General features: G+C 41.3%; 1 protein-coding gene across 2 annotated transcripts in view; it reads right to left on the bottom strand.

Moving 5' to 3' along the window:
* LOC132578874 (protocadherin-11 X-linked-like) overlaps positions 1-19045 on the bottom strand; it is a 1063113-nt gene that overhangs the window by 229647 nt on the left and 814421 nt on the right. The window lies entirely within an intron of this gene.

Below are 19045 nucleotides of genomic sequence, written 5' to 3' on the forward strand. Positions count from 1 at the left end.
ACAGTACTCTAGATTGGAGTCCACCACTCTTAACCACTTCACCTCACTGGCTCTCCTAAAGGAAAACATGGCCCTCTTAACATCTCCTCAATGACGACATTCAAGTTGCAGTGAATCACTTTCCCTGTCTCTCAGGCACACATACACCCGGAGCCACTGATGTTTGACTTTATGCAAGTTCTCCTTTCAACATTACACTGGCTCTCTAACATTTTGAAAAGCCCTCAAAGTCAGTGAGATGAATTCCGCCTGGCAACAGAGCTTTGCCAAGGCTCAGCATTGTTTGACAGGCCCAGTTCTCTTCACCCTATAAACCTAGCCTGGCGGTGTATCATTCTCCCACGTATACTAAGGACAAATAATTTCATTATTTTAGCTACAATTGTCTCTTCTGTCAATAAAACATGCCTTGCCATGCCCTGCCGTCTCTTTTTGCCAATAATCTGCTACTGATGAGCGATCTGTCCCCATGTGGTCCTAGACAGTACAATTTTGCATCAACTGCCTTGGATTTATTATGGCAGCATCTACTTGGAACTATTTTTGTCCCTTTTATTTTATTCCTAACACATGGCTCTCACCCTTGATTATGTTTTACACCTCTGTTTATTCACAGACTTCCCCTTCCTGCCTCAGTTTGTGCTATATCTGCTGCTAAGTGGCATGGATAACCCTAGAAGCATCTATCAATATCTCTTTGACAAAGGACTGCATTTCTTCTTCCTGCCGCTTGCCTGCCTTCGCTCATCTCTTTTGGTTTCCTTAAGCACCACTGCTGTTTATCTCAACTTTCCCAAGCTAAAATGGAGCAGAATGACTTGGGTTCCACTTGACAATAAATTTCATTTGCCATTGGCCTTTGTAGGTAAAAAAGAGATGATTTTTCATTTCCACCTTCAAAGCATGGGCCTTTTAGAAGTCAATTCTGCCCATGCTCAGAAGTTGGGACACATCAATGAAAAATGTTCGATTCCAATTTAGGGAGCACTGGCATGACTCACTATGTAATATACATGAGTGTGGGCCCACAGTTGAAATAGGGATGAGGTTCAGCACACTGCAACGAGGCTCTAACAGGAAAGGGAGCTAAAATTCTACGGTTCTATACTGCTAGAATTTCTAAAATGTGCTCTCTGGCTTCCAGAACTTAGAGCCAATGCATGAAGGCAAACAATATGCGACAGGCAAAACCCATGGTTAAAGTGCCAGGCTAGAATCTGGAAGACTCAGATGGTATTCACATGACATCTCCCACACTACTTGTTGTTGATGCTGCCCCTTCCTAACCAATCCTCTGCTCCAGTTTAAAAGGCAAAGCCTGAGACCCCATAAGCCAGAGGTGGGGAACCTCCATCCCGAAGGCCGTATATGGCCCTCGAGGTCACTTGGTGTGGCCCTCGGGGACTGCTGGACCAAACCAAACCATGTGGCAGCCTCCCTGGGGCCTGGCTAGCCAGTGAGGATCGTGAGTCCCAGCTGTGCTGTACAGCAGCCTCCCCAGGGCCAGGCAGGGATCACATGCCCAGATGTACTATGCGGCTGCGTCCCTGGGGCCCGGCCGGCTGGCCAGAATTGCTGCAGGGCTTGGAAAAGTTACTGTCACCATTCAGTTTGCACTTGATTATCCCAGATGGTGTAGCCTAATGCTAATGAGTGTGTGACCTAATATGCTAATATTAGGGGAGGTGGTCTAATATGCTACTGAGTTCCTGCAGGGCTTTTGCTACAAAAAGGCCCTGGACCTATGCATTTGCCTAGGGCAGCGGGTTGTGTGTGTGTGTGTGCCAGATTAGGCTCTCCCCACATAACTTCAAATAGAAAAACAATTATTTGCATTAATTTTGCTGACCTGAATCATTCTCCCTCGGCGGAGCACTGTTTTTTAACCTGATAATTTTTTATTGCCCACAAATGATGTTATAAATATCCATCTGGCCCTTGGCAGAAAAAGGTTCCCCTCCCCTGCCATAAGCCATGCTTGGAATAAAAGCAGTGTTATGCAGAAGCTCCCAAATAAAACAGTGGCCTGTTGTATTCCATTCAGAGAGAAATCACAATGTCAAAACAGTCTTGGATAGTTGGTTTGATTTGACATACCATTGTATAAGATTTATTAGTGGGTGTTCTACCAGTGCACAGGTGTACAAAAGTGTAACACAGCACACGTGCACAAAAAGAACTTTGATATGTAACTCCATCAAAATGGATTTTGGGGCAATATTTTGCCAATGTCATATGCGCCCCTGTGACACAAAGGAGAAAATAACGCCAAAGGGTGAGAACTGAACACTTTTGCAAATTCTGCATGATCCAATTCCAGAAGTAACATTTAGAATTTTTTCTAGATTAAACCAGAATTGAGGAATGTAAGAAAAAGTGGACTTGTCAGAGCAATAATTAAATGTAGAAAATCAGTTCCAGTCCAGTTTTGTTTGTTGGTTTTTTTAACAAGTATTTTTGTATGTGCATGTATGTGTGTGTACACATGGAAGTCATGGTGACCTCTGGTGACTGATCCCTTCTGGGGGTGTGGAAGATATTCAGAGAGGTGGCTGAATAAAGCCTGTCCCTGCCTCCAGGATCTGGCATTTCAAGGAGATCTCCCACCCAAGTACTTGTCAGAGTCAACCCTGCTTAGCTTCTGAGATCTGACAAGATGAGGATTGCCTGGGGTATCCAGGTCAGGGCTTTGTTGGTTGGTTTATGTGTTTAGTTTTAGTTTTCTATGCTTTCTTGGGCACCACAGCAAAAAAGTGATTGAAAATTTTTAAATGCATTTTAAAAAAAATTCTATCAACTTTTAAACAGCTTCTTCTTTCAGTACATTTGCTAAATGAATGGCATAATTTTTTTTAAAAAATGGATGAAGACAGTTACATTGTTCTTGAAGCTGGGATCTTCCATTATCTTCTGCTTGGGTTACCATTTGGAAATTGCAAGAAAAATTCTAAAAAATATATTGGAGGATATTCAAATCAATTTCTGAACAGTCAAAATGGTATAAAAATGTCCAATAATTTTTGAACATTTTATATGGGATAGGAAAGGTTTAGAAACAAATGCATGTTCATGCTGAACTCACCAAACCTCATCTTTGTTTTATGCCATGTATCCACCTTGAATTTCATTGAGAAAGGTGGGCTATAAACAAAAATCAAATAAATGTACTATATTTTCAAAAATCAAATTAAAAAGTTTTCTTCAGTTTTGAGAGTTTGGTGTAGACCAATTTTGTCAGATCTCAGAAACTAAGTGGGGACAGTACTCTGCTGCAGAGGAAGGCAATGTCAAACCACTTTTGCTTTAGTCTTGAAAGCTCCTTGCTGGGATCACCATATGTCTGTTGCAACTTGACAGTACTTTGGTACACTCTTTGGTTATCTGATCCTGGTGAAATGAGGGTGGGGGAGCTGTAGTGCATATCTCCCTATAATTCCACCAGGGCCGCCCCTAGACTATCTGGCACCCTAGGCAAGGCTAACTTCTGGACCCCCCCCCACTGATAATGTCATTGAGTCACATGGGGACACTCAATTCGTCACCCCCAGAAGGCCGGTGCCCTGGGCAATTTCCTAGTTTGCCTAGTGGAAGGGCAGGCCCTGAGTTCAACCCTTGTACAATCTGTTCGCCATCCTGACTCCTAAAGCATAATGTGTTCATGTTAGTTAAAACTGAACTTATCTTTTCCGGCAATGCCACTTGGGAACTGTAGTTCAATCCAGTTCTGATCACGCACCAGCAGGATGAATGCTGCCAAATGAGGAGCACCACCAGCTACCCAAGTGCAGACACAACATATACATTTTAGCTTTGATTCTTTTAAATGGTTCCTCCCCTGTGCATGATAACCTTGGGTACACACAAGGCAAATGAGTCTGCAAACTGTGAGCATGCACCAGCAATGACTACTAAGCCAAGTTTCCATGTTGAATGCTGGCACTGTGCAAATGCAAAACTTCTAGCAAAGTTGTTCATTTTCAATTGCAAGCAGACCATAAAAACAAGCGCATGAGGTGTTTGAACTGGCATTGATAATAAGGGAAGTTTGAATGTCAATTGCCTTTCCCCTCAAAGTTCATTGCATCCCTCCCTTCAGTTATGTCAACTTCAGAATGCATTCCACTTTCAGAATATGGTGCAATCTATTATTTCACAGCATTATTTTGGATAAGCAATCACTGCTGTACTTATGGATGCTTTAAAACTGATTATTTCCAAGGACAAGTGAAGGTGTAGACAGGGAGTGAAAGGTAGGCGGGGGCAGATATGTGAAGGAACAGGAGGAGGAGGAGGATGGGCAGCATGAAACGGGTGGGGAAAGATAAGAAAGAACAGGAGAAGTAGCTGGAAAATAAGCAGGTGGCTAGAGCAATATGGCACACAAATGTTACAAAATCTGGCATTTACAACTTTGATTTTCTAAGTGATGCATGCTGGCTTGCAATTTGCCTATTCGATCCCTATGCCAAGAATATTTCTGAGAAGACAACTCTGCCCCATTAAGGAGTTGACAATTTTTCAAGACTTCTATTCTACTTCCCACAATTGCAATATTAAAGTCATTTCCTTCACAGTAGTCATTTCTTAGCTTCAAATGAAACTGATTAGGCTGATGCAATGATTTACCTGAAAAGCAACCCACGGAAATTGCAACAACAATGTCATTTTTTGTTAAAAAAAAAATCCCAGGTAACCAATTGAAATGAGTCAAAGCCATTCAAGGATGTTTTTTGGCTGTGTAAATCATTTGTTTCCCTTGGAAAGTGCATCACATCATCCCACATAGGGCACCTTCTGCTCTAAATTCTGGAACCTGGTTCTGGTAGCCATAGGGCAAAGTAGACATCTACGTGCAGCAGGTCTCTTTCCATTGTGATACTATCCTTCTAGAATTCCAAGGGGAAAGTAATTTGGATAGCTCATTGAAGGCCTTTAGAAAATGATCATTATTTCATAATAGGATATAAATTCTAATAAACTATGGCCTAAAAATGACCAGCAAATGAGAAGGGAGCATTCACTGGAGAAGATCCTGATGCTGGGAAAGACAGAAGGCAAAAAGAAGGGGCCAGCAAAAAATGAGATGGCTGGACAGCGTTACTGCTGTATAGGAGGCCTGGCGTGACTTTGTCGATGGGGTCGCAAAGAGTCAGACTCGACTCTGTGACTGAAAAACAACAAAAATGACCAGTGACTTTGGCTTGCTACAAAGTTAAAGAAGTACTCATTTCCTCACCCCAAAGGATTTCATAATCAAGCATTTATTCATGAGCATATGGAGAAAATCCTAAAGCCCCTCTAGAACCAGAAATACTTAATGGAGCAACATTGACATGTCATTAGATATGACATAATTATAATCATTCACCTTCTGAATTTTCTGACATCAATGAGCAGATGCACTCTTATCCCAAAACAATGGTGCAAAAGAGCAATTACATGAGGAACGACCTATGTTACAAGGGGTTTACTTCCAAGTAGATGGATTAGGAAGACTTTGCCTGTAGTGAAGGATTTTAAGGGGAATATAGCACTTTATAAAGTGCTATGTCAAACCCTAGTTTTAATTCCACCGGCAGCTGAATGTGTAAAGGAAATGAAACAGTAGGATTGCTGAATTCAGAAAGATCTGTATTCTTGAGCCGATAATTGCCCCTCTTCCCAAACCTCCAAACCCCTAAGGAGAATTAGTTACTATAGGAGACACAAAAAGCTTGGAGAATAATATTCAGTCACTCTGCTCCTCTGTGGCATTCTTTCTTAAGCCTTTAAAATTCTCAGTAGGCAAAACCTAGGGTGCTTTTGAATGTCTCGTTCCTGCTGTTTTGCCCCCCAAACCCTCATTTTGATTTTTTTACATCTCCCTTGTGCAACTCAAATCTGTGATTCTGCCATTTTGCATTCTTGCAGCAAATTTTCTTCAGGAAAGGTATGGGTTTTTCCAAGGTCATTTGGACATTAGCATTGCTGTATGAATTGCATACAAAGAAAGAAAAAAGGGCAAACAAATCTACAAATCCAGCAGCAGGAAGTGAAGGTTCATACCTATGGCAAAATTAACCTAAAAATAAATGTGTTACAGAGCACCCACTCACTCACCATAGGGCCTGACTTACACTTTTAAAATTGTACCACACTATGTATGGTACAAACTGTAATTCAGGAAACAGGAACAAAATGCTAGTCCACTGTCAGGATGCTTGAAAATGCTGGGTTACACATCTGCATCATTCCGAGTTGTATGTCGTTTGGAAAGAAGACTCTGTTTGGCCCACCACACTATTGGTATAGAATGAGATTAAATTGCATGCCCATACAGAGATCATGCAACTACTCTCCTGGGTCCTCTGAAAGTAATGGCTGATGCCCTGGGGGTAATGGTGGAGGGGGAAACAAGGAACAAATTGTTATTAGCTTCAGAGAAAGATGTATTTATCGTTCAGCACTGCAGGAAATCTATAACAAGCAGAGGTTGACCCTTATATATCATGCTAAAAGAAAAGGCACGAAGAACTATTATTTTACTCGCTCTGTAGACAAAGCTATTTCTTTTTCTACACTTTTATCATTTGCTAAATTCCTCTTGCTCCCTTCCACTTTTAACCCCATAACATTCTCTTTTTCTTTAAAAAAAAATGGGGCAAACCTTTGTGACAAGTAAGGAAGTTATTTTCTGTGCCCTTTGGGGCTTGTTTCATAATTTTTCACTACTGTCTGAGCACAGTAAAAGACAAAACCCACCTTTTGAGCTGCGATGATTTTTTTAATGTATTGACCTTTTATTAGAAAGAAACTATCCGGATGACCCGCTAGCTAAGTGTGGACTTGGATTTAGGAGATGGGCTCAAGCTCTGGTCTGATCTCTGAGCCATTGCAGTTCTATGAAAATTGGTCTTCTGGGTTCCAAGTAGCTTTCTTGTTATCTGCTCGGGTTACCAATCAAAGTGGGGCCTAGAGATCTTCTGGAATTACAGCTCATCTCTAAAAGATCCCCCCCACACACACACACATACCGCTTCTGAATGGCCTATGCACTGTAATAAGGACAGCACTACACTGATCCCCCAACTTCAGGTAACAGTAGGGGTATGTGCTTCAAGAAAAAAATGTTGTTTTGATTTCAGATCTGGGCTTTGGGGCTGAAAATTTTATTGTGATTGCTTATCTCCAGTTAGGACATTGCCATTATTTTCTATAGGGGGAAAGTATATAAAGTTTATAATGATGTCACCAAATTTGATGCAACCATCCCCCGTGTAAAGTCTTCCCAATCAACTGAGTTGGACCAAGAGGGTCATATGTACAGACCCCCCCACCCTAATGTAGAAGCCCAGACTCAGTTCTCTCTACTGATTCCTAATACAGTAGACAAGCAGCAGCATAGCATTAAAAACAACAACTAAAGGTCTGCATTTTCCTACTGTTGCAGAGACTGGGTGACTTGATTTCTGCAGCTTATTGCGTTCAGCCACAGCCCAAATTTCTGAATTCTTCCCAACTCCCTCAATGTTATTTAGGGTTGCCAGCTCCAACCTGGGAAATTCCTGGAGGTTTGTGGGATGAAGCATGGGGAGGGTGGGGTTTGAGAAGGTGAGGGACCTCAGTAAGATATGGTGCCATGGGCTCCAGCTTTCAAAACAGTCATAGTCTGAAGGGGAACTGTTTCCTGTCATCTAGTGATCAGCTGCAACCCCGGAAGATGTCCAAACCCAACCTAGAGGTTGGCTACCCTAAGGCTGTAAGGTCCTTCATTGTATAAAACTGTGGATGGGGACAACTAGCCCCTCTTGCTTTGGAATGGGCTCTTTCTAAGCCTTTCCACAGAATTCCGTAGTGGGCAGGAGGAAGAGGGAAAACTGGAGTTCCCAGAATTCTTTTTGCTGGGTGCCTCCAGAAGAAAAGGCTTTTTGGCCTCAGCAGCATCACCTTTGCCTGAACTATCTTTGATGGCTATTTTTGGAAGTTAGTTTTTAGAATGACAACAGGACAGGCATTTATGAGCCTAACTGAATTTCAAAGCCATTTGGGTTTGGATCATTAACAAGCTATTTATTTAGAAGCACCACTTTCAAAAATCAGCAACTAGTAACAAGCGCCCCCCTCCTTTTAAATGCAAGCTGCAATCCAAAGAGCTACTTCAGAAAAAGAATGGGATACTCCCAGTGGGATTTTAGAACTTAAATTAGTAAAAAAGCCCCAACATTATGCCTAAGCAATTACACACACACACACACACACACACACACACACACAGAGAGAGAGAGGATGAGATAGGGTTCCCAGCCTCCAGGTGGAGCCTGGAGATCTCCCACTTCTACAACTCATCTCCAGCTGGCAGAGATCAGCTCCCCTGGAGACAATGGCTGCTTTGAAGGGCGGATTCTCTGGCATTGTATCATGCTGAGACCCCTCCCCTCTCTTCAAACCCTGCCCTCTCCTGGATCTGCCCCCAAAGTCCCCAGGTGTTTTCCAACAAAGACCTGGCAACCCTAGGATGGGATTGCTTCTAGAATACCATGATCAATGGCAGTGGAAAGTTCCATCAAGTCACAGCCAATTTAAGGCAACAGTATAAATGAAGTTGCCAACCTCCAGGTGAGGCCTGGAGATTTTCCGCTTTTACAACTGATTTCCAGTTAACAGAGGTCAGCTCCCCTGGGGGGGGGGGGATGGCTGCTTTGGTGGACTCTATGGCATTGCACCCTGCTGAGGCTCCTGCTCTCCCCAAACCCTGCCCTCTCCTGGATTCACCCCCAAAGTATCCAGGTATTCTCCAACCCAGTCCTGGCAAAACTACCCACTGAGGTAGTTTGCCATTGCCTGCCTCTGCATAGCAATCCTAGACTTCCTTGGTGGTATTTTATCTCAGTACTAATCAGAGCTGACCCCGCTTGGCATCCAAGATTTGGTGAGATCAGGCTTACCTGGGCCATCCAGGGCAGGACACCATGAACAATACCACAAATGTTATTCATGAGCCAGCACAACTGTTATTTCTTATACTGAAACATACAAAGTTGTCTCAATGCTTTAAGTTGTACTGTTACATCAGTACCGACATCTTAAAAGCCAGTTCTTCATAAGCCACTGAAGCATTATCTCACAAATTCATAGGAGAGCAGGCTCTCTATCCCTTTTATCAATTAAATCCCATCTTTCTTTGCAATTCACTACCATCGAATGATGCTGTCTCCCTTGTTAGTCTTCTGGGCAGCTCTCCTCTACCTTTCAGCCTCAGGGACTGTGGCACTTTCCCTGTCTCTTGTCCAAGCTCCAACATAATCCTGTCCAACCTCCTTTGCTTCAATGGTTTATCAAAAGGCTTTTTTAAATAGAAAAAGCCCAGCAGGAACTCATTTGCAATTTAAGCCTCACCCCCTGATGTCACTGGAAGTGATGTCAGCTGTTCAGTAGGTTTATTTTCCTCATATTGACACAGAACAGTACAGTGCCATCAGCTACATTTTATGGATGTGTGTTCTCACACAGCCCAATGAGAGACCTTGTTTCACTCCCCCCCCCCAAAAAAAAAAACAAAAAAACCTGTGGCCGGAGAGAGAGTCGTGTGTGGTGGAACAGGCAGCGACAGGCCCAGCTTCTGCTGGGAGGGGGCACTCATGGGCAACTCCATGTCTTTCACTATCTTTGCAAGCCCTTTGGAGGCTAGAAGTGGCAGAGAGGACAGAGTGTGCGGTCGGGGAGTACGTGGCTGCCTAGTGTCTTCCCTCCACCAGAGACCATTTTTTGAGCTGGAGCTCTGGCCAAGCCAGCCAGAACTGTGTTCCTGTTCAAAAAAAGCCCTGGTTTATCAATTACAGCACCCTGCTATAAATGTGGAAGACTGATACAGTGGTTTTCCTCTTCCTCAAGCTCCCCAGGAACAAATCTTGAGCAGTTATGTGTGATTGAGTAGGTGCAATTTATAGATTTCAACAATGTCTGCAAATATTGGTCCTGATCATGCAGACACTCAAAACTTGGTGCCTGACAAGTACCAGAAACAGTCTACTATGTGGGATGGTGGGCCACAGTGTGCAAGATAAGTCTGATATCTCCACAAGTACATGAAAGCAGCTGAATGGTTCTATGGATCCCAGCTGAGATAAGGCCACATTACCTCATTGACTTGACTAACAATTTGCTTCTCAGTTACACTTTCAAGATCTGAGTATTATGATACTTTCCCTTTCTTTTTTGAGGACATGAAGAAGCGTGCCAGGATGGGAAGCTACCCATCTCTCCCAATTCTCTTGAATTATGAAAAGGGCATAAAAGAAACCGGCTCTAAAAGACTCTATTTTTGCATTCTCAAATGATAAGCAAGAAAGAACCTTTTAAACTAAAATCAGCAGGGGGAGGGGGGAAGGTCGTAAAAAAAGATTGCCTCATAGCCTCATAAATAATGGAAATATAAATGTCGTATGAACTTTATTTTATGGTGTAGTCAGCCTACTTTAAAAAAAAGAGAGAGAGAACGAAACAGAAGCAAAAAGAGGCTTATTGTGAAGAGGACTACCTATTCTTTCTCACTGAGGATGGTTATTCATGCTTGGTGACATTCCTGACCTGGATCATCAGCTTTCTATTGGCCCAAGGTACCTGGTTCCCTATGCTTGTCATTTTCAAACAGAATTGACAAGATAAGGAGTCGCTTCACTCAGAGCAGCCAGCTCTCCGTGATAAACCCTCAGCCTAATCCATACTGGATTTAAGATACCCGAGATAAACTCATCTCCAAAGCTGTCTGCATAAATGGAACTCTATCAACAACTTCAGCATTCATTCATTCAAAAATGACCTTTTCCCATTCTTGCCCTTTCAGACTTTCTGGGTTATCGCAATCATCGAGCCTTCGTGCTTTCCTTAAAACCACTGGTTCTACAAATTAGACCCTGCTCACCCAGTTAGATGTCCAGCAGTTTTCACGACTGGAATGAGCAACAATGGAAAATGATATCATAATTCTATTCTCATGTATGGTATTTATAGCCTGCTTTTTCTCTCAAAAAGGACTCAAGGTGACTAATAATGGTAGCTGATACACACAGACACAATTTCATACTAATATAAAAACAGCAGCAACCACAAAAATACCAGTCACTGCTAGAAAACACTCTCTTAAAGAAATTGATATTCCTTAAACCTGAGGCTGTCCCCTTGCTCCTAATGCCCACTGCCACTCTGAGCAGTGGAAGGAGTGAGAGTGAGAGAGAGAGACTTTACTGCAATGCCAGCTGAAGTGTCATGTCAGAAGAAGAAGTGACATGACAGCTCTAGGAACTGCCAAAACTCTATAGTAGACCCTAGAACCACCTACATCATTTCCAGTCCCCCCCCCCCAGAAGTGATGCCACAGCTGGCATTGTGCCCCCCATGCCCACCCTTCCCATCATTCATTAGGCACTGTGTGGCAAGCCTACTTACCATTCTCTAACCTGATATGAGGTGATGCTTTCCTGACACATTCAGAAAAGTTATTGTTCTGTTCACAAGGCAGGTGCCACAGTGAGAAGGCTCCAAACTGAGCAGTGATTCTTTAGTAAGCATGAGAGAGTGGACAAAGGACCCTGATCACAGCATCAGAGCTGCCACAAAGGTGGCCCTTCAGGTGTGGAGGACCCAAACTATAAAAGATTTTGTGCCCTTGAAAATCTTACAGCATCCTGCACTGGAAGGGAAAGAACCACCGTTGAATGCCCCACATATTCTAAGCCTTGATTCTTCTGTTCCCAGTATTATAAACTGCTATCTTCAATGTATGGCTGACTTCTAGTATAGGAACTGGGGGGGGGGGGGTGTATTAGAATCTGCCAGCATCAGAGTGAGGTGCAGTGTTTTCCCTCTAACCCACACATACGAAAAAATAGACGGAGAGGTGCAAGAATAATATTTCTGAAAGTATGTTAAAGTTACTGATTCCCATTCTTTCAGCAGCCAAATTAGTATGTTTAACATATTAAAGAAAAAGAGGGCACAGATTTTGGATATTACTTAGATATTCTATGAAGGAACATATCTAGGGAGAAGGAAATCTCACAAGACAAGGACAAATGATGGGGTATGGGTTGAGGATGGGAACCGTGACTCTAACTATAATCCTTGAACATGCTGGACAAGCCAGAGTGAAGTGTTCTTTAGTGACAACTTGCAACGCATTACTTTTTTTAACATATCACAGAGCTGCTTCTTGAAAGTTGGGCACATCTGAAATATTTGTAACAGCTTTGATTTTAGCCCATAGCTGTTATGACCCCCCAATGCCCTTTGATACGGTGTTTCAACTTATAATGATACATTATTAAGAGAATACAAAGGGATACACATATTTAAAATGGGAATGATCAACCTACCTCGGTTTTTGTTATCTTCACCGATTTCCCCATCTTTTAATTCAAACATCCAACTAATGACTACCCCAGGAGTGATGTACAGGAATGTTCTCAGCAGGTTGTCAAAAAAGGTTGAACTTTCCTCAAAGCCTTATGGAAAAGTGTTCCGCTATTACACTCTCCCACCTATGTGCAGGCTAATTAGATTAAAGGTAGAAGATCAATCAAGCTGTACTGTCTTGGCAAGATTAATTACTCAAGCCCTCTGCAAATTAATTATTAGCATACAGCTCTGAAGACGGGGAAATCCAGCATATTCAAGGAAGGACTCACAGACAGATATGACACACGTGTGTATGCAGGCACACAAAAGTGAAACAGGTCCAAACCTAATGGAGATTTATTACTCTTATATACTCCAGTAATAACCTACGCCATGCTTTCAAATACCTTACTTTATCAGAATTAAAGGCTATTCCACTTCAGGGCTGCTCAAGATAAATTTTAGCCTTGCAACATACAAGTTATTGAAGAATTAACAAAAATGGGAGACACACAACAGAATGATTATTTGTAAGAAAATTTACAAAAACTTTTGTTGTGCGGTTCCAAATACTACGCTTAAACAAAGTCACGTACAATATATACTTGCTTACAAAATCTGAGGTAAGTGAAATCTACTGGTTGGTTTTCATGAATAGGATCTACCTTCTTGCATTGTAGTATTACATATTCAAGACACTTACCCAGGCCTCGGATTCAGCGGGAGCTCACAGGAGCACAGCTCCTGAACCTTTCTGAGAGTTCCACCTCCTCCTTCCCACCTTGTCCACTGAATAGGAGGTACAGCTGCATAACAATCCCTGGATGAGCTCCACCACCTATTTTTCTACAAAATGACCCCTGCGCTTGCCCACAAAAGTATATACATGGGGGTTTTTTTGCAGTGCAGGTCACACTGAATCATTACTATCCGTTGCATATATAGGGGCTTAGATCCAGTAATGCACAAGTGGACAGACTTAACACAATTCTGCTTGTGCAAGATCTGGTGCAAAATTTAATGCGCCCCTCCCTATATATTACAGTGCCTAGAAATGGGCTGCACAATACCTTGCACAAGTGGAAATACAAGTAGGGATACAGTAAAACTGACTTGGCGCAAGCACCGCACTCTTTTTCTTGCATTTCTGCTTGTGCCCAAATAATGTGCTGGTTTCAAGCTATTATGCAGAACTGAACTGGGAGAGGGAGATTTTTCTTTTTTATTCCATGTCATTGTTTTGCTGTTAAACAAGTCTGGAAATCTCACAATGATCACAGGCACTTTTCTCTTATTCATCCTTGTCCAGAATACCAGGCAATGCTCCAAGAAAGCTATGCAAAACACTTGAGTTGATAATTTGAAGGCTCCAGAAAACTGTGTGAAATGAGCGAGGCTATGAAGCTACACTGAATCTCTGAGCTCCTCCACAAAAAAGAAACCACCCAAGTGGTAATGGAATTCTGGAAAAGAATTTTGCCCATTATTGAACGCATAATTGCTCATAAAGTTCCCTTTACCCCAGACTCCATATTGCTCAACCTTTGGAAAAATGTGGAAGTGCCTAGACACAAGAGTGAATTGGTTGCATTACTCATCTTAGCGGCAAAATTAGTAATAGCCCAACATTGGAAGGCTTCTGTCTTACCTACTAAATGTGTTTGGTTTTTAAAAATTTGGGACCTAGTAATAATGGACAAATTAGCTATTACCATAAGAAATTCTGAAACATCCAACACAGGCCAAGTAAAAAACTTGTTTGTGGAAAAATGGTTCCACTTTTTTGACTATGTACAATCTGAACAAAATGCACTGTGTAAATCACCGGACAAATACTTGACTTTTGCGTTATATTAGAACTACATTCTGCTTGGCATGTCTGTAATGTGATGGCTCATGGATGGATTCTATGTTTGTTAGTGTTATAGTTGATGTTTGTTAAATGGTTTATATGTTCTTACTTTAATAAAAAAATTAAAATTGAAAAAAAAGGAAAAAAAAGAAAAAGCTGAGCAATATCCCAAGCAGTGTTGACTTACACTATGCAAGATTTCTGCTTCCCCCAATCCCATGAGGCTGGAAACACCTCTGTCTCCAGCACTAGCACAGATATCACTGTCAAAGTTGATGCTGGTTTGGGACACCAATTTGCAATATGACCATCAGATGACCATCTGACAGCAAGGCTGATTCTGTGAACTTAGGCAGATTATGAGAGGGAGGGCAGGAAGGGTTGTATCAGTGCTTAGTTATCATGGCCCTTTCTTACACACCCAGGGAAATGCTGATCACCACTGAGGCCAGGGTTTTTCTCCAGGTCAGTTTGGGCAGGGATCCTGGAGGTTTTTTGCCATCTTCTGGGCAAGGAACAGGGGTCACTGGGTGTGGGTGGAGGTATCTGTAAATTTTCTTTATTGTGCAGAAGGCTGGACTAGATGACCCAGTATAGGTCCTTTCTATCTCTATGATTCTATATCAAATATATGAGGTTTGAACTCTATAAAAAAATTACATACCAACTCTCACTCATCCTTACGACTGCTCAAAGATAGGTTTAATTGTCACTCTGTGTAGTAGTTAGATTGTGTGCAGGTCTAGTTACCATACCATACCAAACTCCTAATGGCATAACAATTGCAAATAAAAATACACATAATATAAAAATTTAATCATTGGAGATAAAATCAAAATGAAACCGAGCTTACAGATGCATTCATACATGGTCAGATTTAAATTTAAGGATGTCAGCCAAAAATTTTGCCACAGCCTCGCTAACTTCCCCCTCAGTATCGTTCAATAAATAATAACAGGGTGGCAGAATAGACAAATCTGGGGAGAAAGAAAGCTTGCAAAATAAATCTTTACGGAGATTATGATAAAAGGAGCAATCAAGCAATATATGCTGAACTGAGTCGGGAATATTTGCTCCACAGGAACAGAGTCTGTCGCCTAAAGGGACTCGATGATATCTCCCTTGTAAAACTTTGGAGGGAAATGCATTTAGTCTAGCCAACATAAATGACCTGCAATGACTTGGAATGGTTAAGTCTGATAGATAATGGGGCATTTTGCCGCAGAAAGCATAACGACCTAAGGAAGCTGGGGAGCAAATATAAGAGTCTGTTGGATGTAGTCTAGTTGTCAATACAAATGAGTCAATGGTGCAATAGGAAGACAATCTTCTTGGGGAAATTATAACAACTGCCACACTTAGTAGATTGATTCAGACATAATGAACATACCAGTCTGCTTAAGGGTACCTTTGGTTTTTGCCCCTCCCCCATCTATCATTTGTAAGTGGTCATGCAAACCATGGTTTGCAGAAATCTTTAATTAGTTGGCCATACATCAGAGGAAGAGAAACTCCTCAGGATTCTTCACAGAGCAGCAAACCACAGATAGGCATTAGCATCAATGCTTTGTGGACTATTGAACAGAGTTTTTAGACCCTCATAAAGATACTCATGTAAAAAATGCATCTGCCAGATAAATCTGTAAGATTTGGTTTCATGGAAAGCCTGTTGTCTCTCCAAAAGAATGCAGGTAGAGATTGATCTGTACTCTGAATACCCTGGATGTTTTCTGTTTAAAAGCTGAATAGTCTAAAGATCTATGTCAAATGCACAGTTAAAGGAATCCAGATGTGATTATTCTCTACAAACTGCCAACATCATGGGATTTGGCATCAATTACGCATGTCAAAATAGTGCTAGTGAAGTCGAAATCACATTAGGTGGGGGATGCATCTTCACATCACAAAGCACTAATTATTCTTGGTATTGGATTTCAACCTGAGCTGTCAGATAATTAGTCATCTAAGAAAAATAGGTGAGTCTAAACTCCCTGTAAACTTTTCACAGCAAAAAAAAAAAAAAGACAACTCTTACTTGTTCAGCCCCGGTGTAGTGAGATGTGTCAACGACATTCTCTTGTCAGGGTGGATATTATTAGGATTAAACTGACACTGCAGTAGTTTCAAATAGAATGTATTTTTCTTCCTCCAGGAATTTTTTAAAAAAGGAATCCGAAAGAGAGGTTTGTAAAGAAACAAACAACTCAGTTTAAGATTTTTTTTTTTCAGCTGAATGTTCCTCTATGTATTTATAGCAGAGCAACTTTGTAAGGCCTGAAACCAATCTGCTTCTATCACAACACAACTTTGTGGCTTCAAAATCGCAGAGTGATAACTGGGACAACATGGTTCTTCAAGGTTAAGCACATGAAAAGATAAATAAATAATTCTACAAACAAAAGCAGCATTAAAAAATCATAACACCATAATATTTTTTTCTCCTGAATTATGACAAAATTCATCATTTGTTTCCAATAGTGGTCAGATGTTTTATTCATTCATTAATTAAAACATTTATATCTTGGTTTAAGGTGGCAGTTATTTATTAGGCACCCATGTTGTTTATTCCCAGAACCTGGGGGTATACTGTCTTTATTCAGGGAGGCTCCATTTAGCTTTCATGGTTAATTGGACTTGTAATTTTACATTATGTACATTATGGCCCTTGCCTGAGTAGGACCATTTAAATGTGTCTAGAAATACTGGCCAGAAAAAAAGCAGTTTTCAGATTCCAAGGACTTTAGAACCTTTGCTGAATCATATTTTTAGTTCACATATTCAAAATCTGCCAAGTACACTCTAACTCGAAAGAACAAGGAGTGCTCTGTTTTGTTCTAAAAACAACCACAGTCTATACTATTGTTTGATAAAAATTCAGACCATTTCAAAGTTTAACTAATCCATCAAGTCTTCATTGGCTACTTTTAAAAAGAAAATTGCTACAAAACATTCAAGACAATCAGAGAATTTTGTGCCCTTTCCCTTTTGCCAATATAAATATAAGTCTCTGAAATTATACATGAGCAAACTTATTTAACCATGCCATGAAAAATGGTCCATTACAAACCATTAGGCTTAATTTTGCCTCAGCATTGTTTTTTTGAATGGTATTCCATGTTTCTGCAATTCTGTGTTGAGATTTTCAGTGTTTTGTTTGCCAGATCATGTGGATTGTCATTTCTCTTTCTACCAAGCAATGAATCATAACATTAAAGCAGAAAATCCCAGAGGCTAGAATTGCTTAATATTTACCAAATTCTAAACTACATATGTAAGCAGATCTTACAGATCTACTGGTCCTGATCACAATTCAATTTTGTGAATTTATTCAGTATTCACCAATCATAAAAATAATAGCATATGAACTTTTGAAGGGAAATTTTTAAATTGGTCTTTGAACCTTCAGTAAAATAGTAAAACAGACCATATAAAATAGACCATATTCAGAGTTCATTAATGTATCAAAATTGCTGATAATGGTATCTTCCTCTTGTAAGTCTCTCTCCTTATTTAAGGTATCATACTGCTCACCGGGGCTTTTTTATTTTTTTGCAGGAACCTTTGCATATTAGGTCACACACTTCTGATGTAGTCAACCCTCCAAGAGCTTACAGGGCTCTTGTTACAGGGCCTACTGTAAGCTCTTGGAAAGCTGGCTACATCAAGAGTGTGTGGCCTAATATGCAAAGGAATTAGGGCTGCCAAGTCCAATTCAAGAAATATCTGGGGACTTTGGGGGTTGAGCCAGGAGACATTGGGGGTGGAGCCAGGAGACATTGGGGGTGGAGCCAAGATCGAGGCTGTGACAAGCATAATTGAACTCCAAAGGGAGTTCTGGCCATCACATTTAAAGGGACGGCACGCCTTTTCAATTCTTTCCTTCCATAGGAAATAATGAAGTATAGAGGCACCTTCTTTTAGGGCTCATAGAATTGGACCCCCTGGTCCAATCCTTTTGAAACTTGGGGGGTATTTTGGGGAGAGGCACTAGATGCTATACTGTAAATGTGGTGCCTCTACCCCAGAAAACAGCCCCCCCCCAGAGCCCCAGATACCCATGGATCAATTCTCCATGATTTTCTATGGGAATAAATCTCCATAGGGAATAATAGAGTTCCCAGCAGACATTTCCCTCCCCTCCTCCCACTTTCTGATGATCCTGAAGTGGGGGGGCCTCCAAACCAGGGGATCTCCTGCCCCCACCTGGGGATTGGCAACCCTAAAAGGAATTCCTGCAACAAAAGAAGCCCTGCTGCTCACAGCAATCATCACAAATTTATGCTAGGCAGTCTCAAGGGTTTTTTTGAGCAGGAATGCACAGGAATGCAATTCTGGGTGGCATCAAGGGGTGTGGCCTAATATGCAAATTAGTTCCTGGGTAGACTGAATGTTTTGCCCACAGTAGAGCTGGCGAGACGATTCATTAATATTCCATTTTTTTGGATGCCTCTTTCATTGTGCCACTGACATGACTGAGGCCACTGATCATGTTTTGTTATTCTGTGACCAATGGTCCTCATTGTGAAAACTTTGGATTTCCCCCATTTTGAGCAAATATTAACTTGCCATTGAACTTCAGGTAGTTTCCTTTTTTGCCTTCTGACACCAGACTTGCAGTTACATGGCCTGCAGGGAAATTCTTGTCTATTTTGTGAATACGTTCAGTATTCACCAATCATCAAAATGATAGCATATGAAGTTTTGGAGGGAAATTTTAAAATTGGTCTTAGAACCAATTTTAAAATGCTTATGATTATTATCATCTCATTTATTCTCCAGCCAGGGATCAGATCTTTTGAAATGGTCGCTATCTGGATTCTG

The sequence above is a fragment of the Heteronotia binoei genome, chromosome 11, assembly GCF_032191835.1.
Source record: "Heteronotia binoei isolate CCM8104 ecotype False Entrance Well chromosome 11, APGP_CSIRO_Hbin_v1, whole genome shotgun sequence".
NCBI lineage: Eukaryota > Metazoa > Chordata > Lepidosauria > Squamata > Gekkonidae > Heteronotia > Heteronotia binoei.